Genomic DNA, 7,566 nt, shown 5'->3' on the forward strand with positions numbered 1-7,566 from the left:
ACTTTTAGGATGTCCACTTTGTCTCAGGCTCAGTTTGTCCTCCTCAGGTGCTGCCTGCCTCTCTGGATCCTCCTTCTAGTTTTTCATGGCTTTTTCTTCTGCACTTTGTTTCCATCAAACTAATCAAAGGTTCAGTCAGTCTGCTTCTGCATCTGGATTTGGCTCCTCTCCTCCTCAACACTCCAGGACATGACAGGATACCAAGGCCAGATGTTCTTGTGCAGCACAAACACTTTTTCAAAGCTTTTTCCAAATGTTGAACTTGCTGTGGAAGCAGCTCCCAGTTTGAGTCCAGGAGACAGACCCCCTCTCTGCTTTAAGATCAGCTTCAAACTTTCCTTTTGGATCAAGCTTCTAGTTGGAGCTGGATCAGGTGACCCTGAAGCCTCCCTTAGTTCTGCTGCTATAGGCTCAGGCTGCTGCTGGACTTCCCATGATGCATTTCTTCTGCACTCCCCTCTTTTCCCTCCTGATGCTTTGATCTGCCACTACTGCAGCTCCTTAACTTTGCTCTTCTCTCTCCTTAGTTTGTGTTTGGTTCTTGTCTCTCTGAGCTCATCTCTGCTCTCTTCTCTTTGCCCTCACACTGAAACCAGTCATGATCCGAGCTCCTCCTGGAGCCTGTTTTCATTGGAAGCATCTTTCTGTCAGAGGGAGTTCTTCCTTCCCACCATCACCAAGTGCTGCTCACAGTGGATTGTCTGATGGTTGGGGCTTTCTCTCTAAGATTGGAGGCTGTTACCTTACACTGTTACACAACCTGAGATGATGCTGTTGTCTGTTGGCAATTGTCACTTATAAATAAAGCTGCATTAAATTGAATGGATGGAAATGGATAGATGTTATTGTATGTGACAAACAGGAAATGATTGCTCACAGATGGATTGTTGTTTTGTGTGTCTGCAGGCTGTCAGGCTGTCTGATCACAGAGGAAGGCTGTACTTCTCTGGCCTCAGCTCTGAGCTCCAACCCCTCCCATCTGAGAGAGCTGGACCTGAGCTACAATCATCCAGGAGACTCAGGAATGAAGCTGCTGTCGGCCGCACTGAAGGATCCACGCTGGAGACTGGACACTCTCAGGTATGGAGAGGATGTCTGATAGAGGAGGAAGAGCTGGAAGCATTTCCTGTGTCCTTCACTCACTTCCTGTTTGTTTCATGCACATGTGACATCAACAATCACACATGCAGGAACATTTTTCCTTTGCTCACAACAAAAACACTCTTGGAAGTGAACAATAAGGGATATTAATGTAGGGGGTCTCCAAGGAGAACGTCTCCAGGAACAAGTTGTAGATATCTCAGGATATTTAACAGTGCAGGATTTTGGGAAAACTCATTTTTCCCTCTGAGCCTGATTCAGATCAAATGAATGTGTGCACAGAGAGGCCGAGGACATATTGATCCGAGCTTCCTACAAACACTGGAAGCAGGAAACTGTTAGCCTAGCTTGATCCAAAGAAGAACAAACTGATCAAAGTTTTATATTTGAGAGGAAAATGAATGTGAAATGTCAAAGACTGTGTACGAGCTGAAGCTTGAAGTCACACGATGATCCTGAAATAATCACTGAGTGCAGTTTGAGTTGTTCAGCGTTGTTCCTGTTTTTATTGTCAGCAGCAGGAGGAAAAGCTTCAGAGAAACTGGAACATGTTGATGAAGCATCATCTGTGAGAGCTGCAGCATTTAGTTCAGCTTCAAACTTTACCAGCGCAGGTTTCCTCTGTCGCCTCTTTGATGCTCAGCTCTTCTTCATGTTCCTGCTGCACTCTTCGTCTCCTCTGCTCTCTCCTCTTCGTCTCCTCTGCTCTCTCCTCTTCGTCTCCTCTGCTCTCTCCTCTTCGTCTCCTCTGCTCTCTCCTCTTCATCTTCTCTGCTCTCCTCCTCTTCATCTCCTCTGGCTCTCTCCTCTTCTTCTCCTCTGCTCTCTCCTCTTCATCTCCTCTGCTCTCTCCTCTTCATCTCCTCTGCTCTCTCCTCTTCTTCTCCTCTGCTCTCTCCTCTTCATCTCCTCTGCTCTCTCCTCTTCATCTCATCTGCTCTCTCCTCTTCTTCTCCTCTGCTCTCTCCTCTTCATCACCTCTGCTCTCTCCTCTTCGTCTCCTCTGCTCTCTCCTCTTCATCTCCTCTGCTCTCTCCTCTTCATCTCCTCTGCTCTCTCCTCTTCGTCTCCTCTGCTCTCTCCTCTTCATCTCATCTGCTCTCTCCTCTTCTTCTCCTCTGCTCTCTCCTCTTCGTCTCCTCTGCTCTCTCCTCTTCGTCTCCTCTGCTCTATCCTCTTCGTCTCCTCTGCTCACTCCTCTTCATCTCCTCTGCTCTCATCCTCTCCTTTGTCTCCTCTGCTCTCTCTCCGCTTCCTCTCCTCTTCTCTCTCCTCTTCCTCTCCTCTGCTCTCTCCTCTTCATCTCCTCTGCTCTCTCCTCTTCATCTCCTCTGCTCTCTCCTCTTCATCTCCTCTGCTCTCTCCTCTTCGTCTCCTCTGCTCACTCCTCTTCATCTCCTCTGCTCTCTCCTCTCCTTTGTCTCCTCTGCTCTCTCCTCTTCGTCTCCTCTGCTCACTCCTCTTCATCTCCTCTGCTCTCTCCTCTCCTTTGTCTCCTCTGCTCTCTCCGCTTCATCTCCTCTGCTCTCTCCTCTTCGTCTCCTCTGCTCTCTCCTCTTCATCACCTCTGCTCTCTCCTCTTCGTCTCCTCTGCTCTCTCCTCTTCATCTCCTCTGCTCTCTCCTCTTCATCTCCTCTGCTCTCTCCTCTTCGTCTCCTCTGCTCTCTCCTCTTCATCTCATCTGCTCTCTCCTCTCTTCTTCTCCTCTGCTCTCTCCTCTTCGTCTCCTCTGCTCTCTCCTCTTCGTCTCCTCTGCTCTATCCTCTTCGTCTCCTCTGCTCACTCCTCTTCATCTCCTCTGCTCTCTCCTCTCCTTTGTCTCCTCTGCTCTCTCCGCTTCATCTCCTCTGCTCTCTCCTCTTCGTCTCCTCTGCTCTCTCTCCTCTTCATCTCCTCTGCTCTCTCTCCTCTTCATCTCCTCTGCTCTCTCCTCTTCATCTCCTCTGCTCTCTCCTCTTCGTCTCCTCTGCTCACTCCTCTTCATCTCCTCTGCTCTCTCCTCTCCTTTGTCTCCTCTGCTCTCTCCTCTTCGTCTCCTCTGCTCTCTCCTCTCTTCGTCTCCTCTGCTCACTCCTCTTCATCTCCTCTGCTCTCCTCCTCTCCTTTGTCTCCTCTGCTCTCTCTCTCCGCTTCATCTCCTCTGCTCTCCTCCTCTTCGTCTCCTCTGCTCTCTCCTCTTCGTCTCCTCTGCTCTCTCCTCTTCGTCTCCTCTGCTCTCTCCTCTTCGTCTCCTCTGCTCTCTCCTCTTCATCTTCTCTGCTCTCTCCTCTTCATCTCCTCTGCTCTCTCCTCTTCTTCTCCTCTGCTCTCTCCTCTTCATCTCCTCTGCTCTCTCCTCTTCATCTCCTCTGCTCTCTCCTCTTCTTCTCCTCTGCTCTCTCCTCTTCATCTCCTCTGCTCTCTCCTCTTCATCTCCTCTGCTCTCTCCTCTTCATCTCATCTGCTCTCTCCTCTTCTTCTCCTCTGCTCTCTCCTCTTCATCTCCTCTGCTCTCTCCTCTCCTCTCCTCTGCTCTCCTCTCTCTCTCTCTCTCCTCTTCATCTCCTCTGCTCTCTCCTTTTCATCTCCTCTGCTCTCTCCTCTTCATCTCCTCTGCTCTCTCCTCTTCATCTCATCTGCTCTCTCCTCTTCGTCTCCTCTGCTCTCTCCTCTTCATCTCCTCTGCTCTCTCCTCTTCATCTCCTCTGCTCTCTCCTCTTCATCTCCTCTGCTCTCTCCTCTTCATCTCATCTGCTCTCTCCTCTTCTCTCTTCTTCTCCTCTGCTCTCTCCTCTTCGTCTCCTCTGCTCTCTCCTCTTCGTCTCCTCTGCTCTATCCTCTTCGTCTCCTCTGCTCACTCCTCTTCATCTCCTCTGCTCTCCTCCTCTCCTTTGTCCTCCTCTGCTCTCTCCGCTTCATCTCCTCTGCTCTCTCCTCTTCGTCTCCTCTGCTCTCTCCTCTTCATCTCCTCTGCTCTCTCCTCTTCATCTCCTCTGCTCTCTCCTCTTCATCTCCTCTGCTCTCTCCTCTTCGTCTCCTCTGCTCACTCCTCTTCATCTCCTCTGCTCTCTCCTCTCCTTTGTCTCCTCTGCTCTCTCCTCTTCGTCTCCTCTGCTCTCTCCTCTTCGTCTCCTCTGCTCTCTCCGCTTCATCTCCTCTGCTCTCTCCTCTTCGTCTCCTCTGCTCTCTCCTCTTCGTCTCCTCTGCTCTCTCCTCTTCGTCTCCTCTGCTCTCTCCTCTTTCGTCTCCTCTGCTCTCTCCTCTTCATCTCCTCTGCTCTCTCTCCTCTTCATCTCCTCTGCTCTCTCCTCTTCTTCTCCTCTGCTCTCTCCTCTTCATCTCTCTCTGCTCTCTCCTCTTCATCTCCTCTGCTCTCTCTCCTCTTCATCTCATCTGCTCTCTCCTCTTCTTCTCCTCTGCTCTCTCCTCTTCATCTCCTCTGCTCTCTCCTCTTCGTCTCCTCTGCTCTCTCCTCTTCATCTCCTCTGCTCTCTCCTCTTCATCTCCTCTGCTCTCTCCTCTTCGTCTCCTCTGCTCTCTCCTCTTCATCTCCTCTGCTCTCTCCTCTTCATCTCCTCTGCTCTCTCCTCTTCGTCTCCTCTGCTCTCTCCTCTTCATCTCATCTGCTCTCTCCTCTTCTTCTCCTCTGCTCTCTCCTCTTCATCTCCTCTGCTCTCTCCTCTTCATCTCCTCTGCTCTCTCTTCTTCTCCTCTGCTCTCTCCTCTTCTTCTCCTCTGCTCTCTCCTCTTCGTCTCCTCTGCTCTCTCCTCTTCTTCTCCTCTGCTCTCTCCTCTTCGTCTCCTCTCCTCTCTCCTCTTCATAGCTCCGCCCCTGAGCTCCGCCCCTGAGCTCCACAGAGGAAGTTGTTCTTCTTGGTGGGATTATTCTGCGTGATGTAGTCTCAGATTTCAGAGCCAGTTTTCCATTTTGAGCTCATTTCCAGCTTCAAGTCTTTTAACAACCTTGTGCAGTTTGCAGATCTTCTAAGTTCTCAGCTGGAAGACAAAAGCTGCAAATTCCCTTCAATGAATCTTTTTGAATTGATGTTCAAATGAAGATTCAAATGTTGTTCCAGTGTGAAAACAATGTGTAACTGGAAGATCCTGTGAAGCACTGCTGAAAGACAAAGAGCCCAACACGTGGACATCCTCTGTTCTAACATCATTTCAGCTGGTGGGTTAAATCCTCTTGACTTTTGTGCCTTTCTGACTGTATAAAGGACACTTTGAGACAAAAACAGGAAAACAATCTGATGGTGCTGCAGACTAATCCACAGGATCTGATCTCCTTGATCCGTGGATCATTTTCCTATACTTGTCATATTCAAAGGTCAGACATCTTCAAGTGTGTGTGTGCCTCTGAAGCACAGCTGTGACTCAAGAAGAATGCCTTTATTAGTCCCACAAATGGGGAAATTGCAGTTAACAGAACATCCATCCAAAACAAAAACATAACACAGACAGTCTCACAGACTCTGTCACTTCTTTTCCTCTACTTAATGATGGAGAAGAAGTTTGATGAGCCCAGTGCTGCATTTGAATGCTTTCTTTCTCATCAACAACATCCAGACTGAAAGCTTCAAAGAATGAACTCCAAAGGGTTCAAACAGGCTCCCACTGGCCATCACTGCCTCTGCCTGTAGCCGGGTCAGACCTGCAGCTGCAGGGTTTTGATGCTGATCTGAGAACAGTTCAATGATGCGGTCATCCCTCGTGGTGCTCGCAGCTTCACTTTCATCGGCCCTAAAGGGAAATTAGCCGTGCGGCCGAGCCAGAACAAAAACATGTAGAAAACAGAGACGCAGACGCTCAGAGGAAGACAGGAAATAACCTCTGACCCCCCTCCTCCTTTCAGGGCGGAGCCTGCTGGAGTGCGATGGCTGAGCCCAGGTCTGAGGAAGTGTAAGTGTGTTTTTAATGTGATTGATGAAAACAAAGCAGCACACATTCAACCATCTTCAAACTGTCACATCACTCATTCACATCTCTGATGTCAGGAGTCATCATCAAAGTGTCAATCAATGAACAGATGATGGATCAATAACTGAAGAAGAAAGAAGAAGAAGAAGAAACAGCCTTTATTGTCCCACAGAGGGGAAATTTGGGTGTAACAGCAGCCGCAGTTATTATAAATATAAATAAAGATATAATAATTCACACTATTAAGAAAAGAATATATATAAAATCAACAAACAATATTAACCTTAATACTACTAATAATAATAACACTATATACAATGTACATGATGTGCCTGTGTGTTGAACCTTAACAGGCCGGACTATTTACAGTATATTATATATTATCCTACATTGTGTAGGCTATTGTGGTTTTTGTTGGGAGCAGTGATGGTTATAAAGTCTTACAGCTGCTGGGAGGAAGGATCTGCGGTAACGCTCCTTTGTGCATTTAGGATGCAGCAGTCTGTCACTGAAGGAGCTCTCCAGCTCAGCAACAGTTTCATGCATGGGGTGGGAGACCTTGTCCATCAGTGATGTTATTTTGGTCAGAGTCCTTCTGTCTCCCACCACCTGCACTGAGTCGAGAGGACATCCTAGGACAGAGCTGGCTTTCCTGATGAGCTTGTCTATCCTCTTCCTCTCAGCTGTAGACAAGCTGCTGCTCCAACATACTGCTGCATAGAAGATGGCTGATGCCACCACAGAGTCATAGAAGGTCTTCAGGAGTGTCCCCTGCACTCCAAAAGACCTCAGCCTTCTCAGCAGGTAGAGTCTGCTCTGACCCTTCCTGTAGAGCGCATCAGTGTTATGAGTCCAGTCCAGTTTATTGTTTAGGTGAACACCCAGGTACTTATAAGAGTCCACTATCTCAATGTCCACTCCCTGGATGTTCACCGGTGTCCGTGTGGTGGGTCTGCGCCTGCGGAAATCCACCACCAGCTCCTTGGTTTTAGCGGCGTTGATCAGGAGGTGGTTCCGCTGGCACCAGTCCACAAAGTCCTGAGTCCACTGTCTGTACTCTGAGTCATCCTCACCTGTGATGAGGCCAACTATGGCAGAGTCGTCAGAGAACTTCTGCAGATGGCAGCGTGGGGAGTTGATGGAGAAGTCTGCAGTGTAGAGGGTGAAGAGGAACGGTGCCAGCACAGTTCCCTGTGGGGCCCCCGTACTGCAGACCAGCCTGTCAGAGACACAGCCCTGTGTCCTCACGTACTGCAGCTGGATTGTGTTTGTTCTCTCCATCAGATTCCTGTCAACTCACAATCGACACAAACACAGTGAACACAAAGCTACAACTGTGTGACAACAACAGGAAGGTGACACATGTGGAGGAGGTTCAGTCATATCCTGATCATCCAGACAGGTTTGATTATTATCATCAGCTGCTGTGTAGAAATGGTCTGACTGGTCGCTGTTACTGGGAGGTCGAGTGGAGAGGAGGCGTTTATATATCAGTGAGTTACAGAAGAATCAGCAGGAAAGGAGGCAGTAAAGACTGTGTGTTTGGATACAATGATCAGTCCTGG

General features: G+C 48.9%; 1 long non-coding RNA gene across 1 annotated transcript; it reads left to right on the forward strand.

Moving 5' to 3' along the window:
- The first annotated feature begins 914 nt into the window (after positions 1 to 914).
- LOC115776855 (uncharacterized) lies at positions 915 to 7,298 on the forward strand. The gene is made up of 3 exons (XR_004019520.1): positions 915 to 1,080; positions 5,937 to 5,983; positions 7,286 to 7,298. It is a non-coding gene; the product is annotated as an uncharacterized LOC115776855 (long non-coding RNA).
- Positions 7,299 to 7,566: the final 268 nt, after the last annotated feature.

Source organism: Archocentrus centrarchus, unplaced genomic scaffold, assembly GCF_007364275.1.
Source record: "Archocentrus centrarchus isolate MPI-CPG fArcCen1 unplaced genomic scaffold, fArcCen1 scaffold_38_ctg1, whole genome shotgun sequence".
Lineage (NCBI taxonomy): Eukaryota > Metazoa > Chordata > Actinopteri > Cichliformes > Cichlidae > Archocentrus > Archocentrus centrarchus.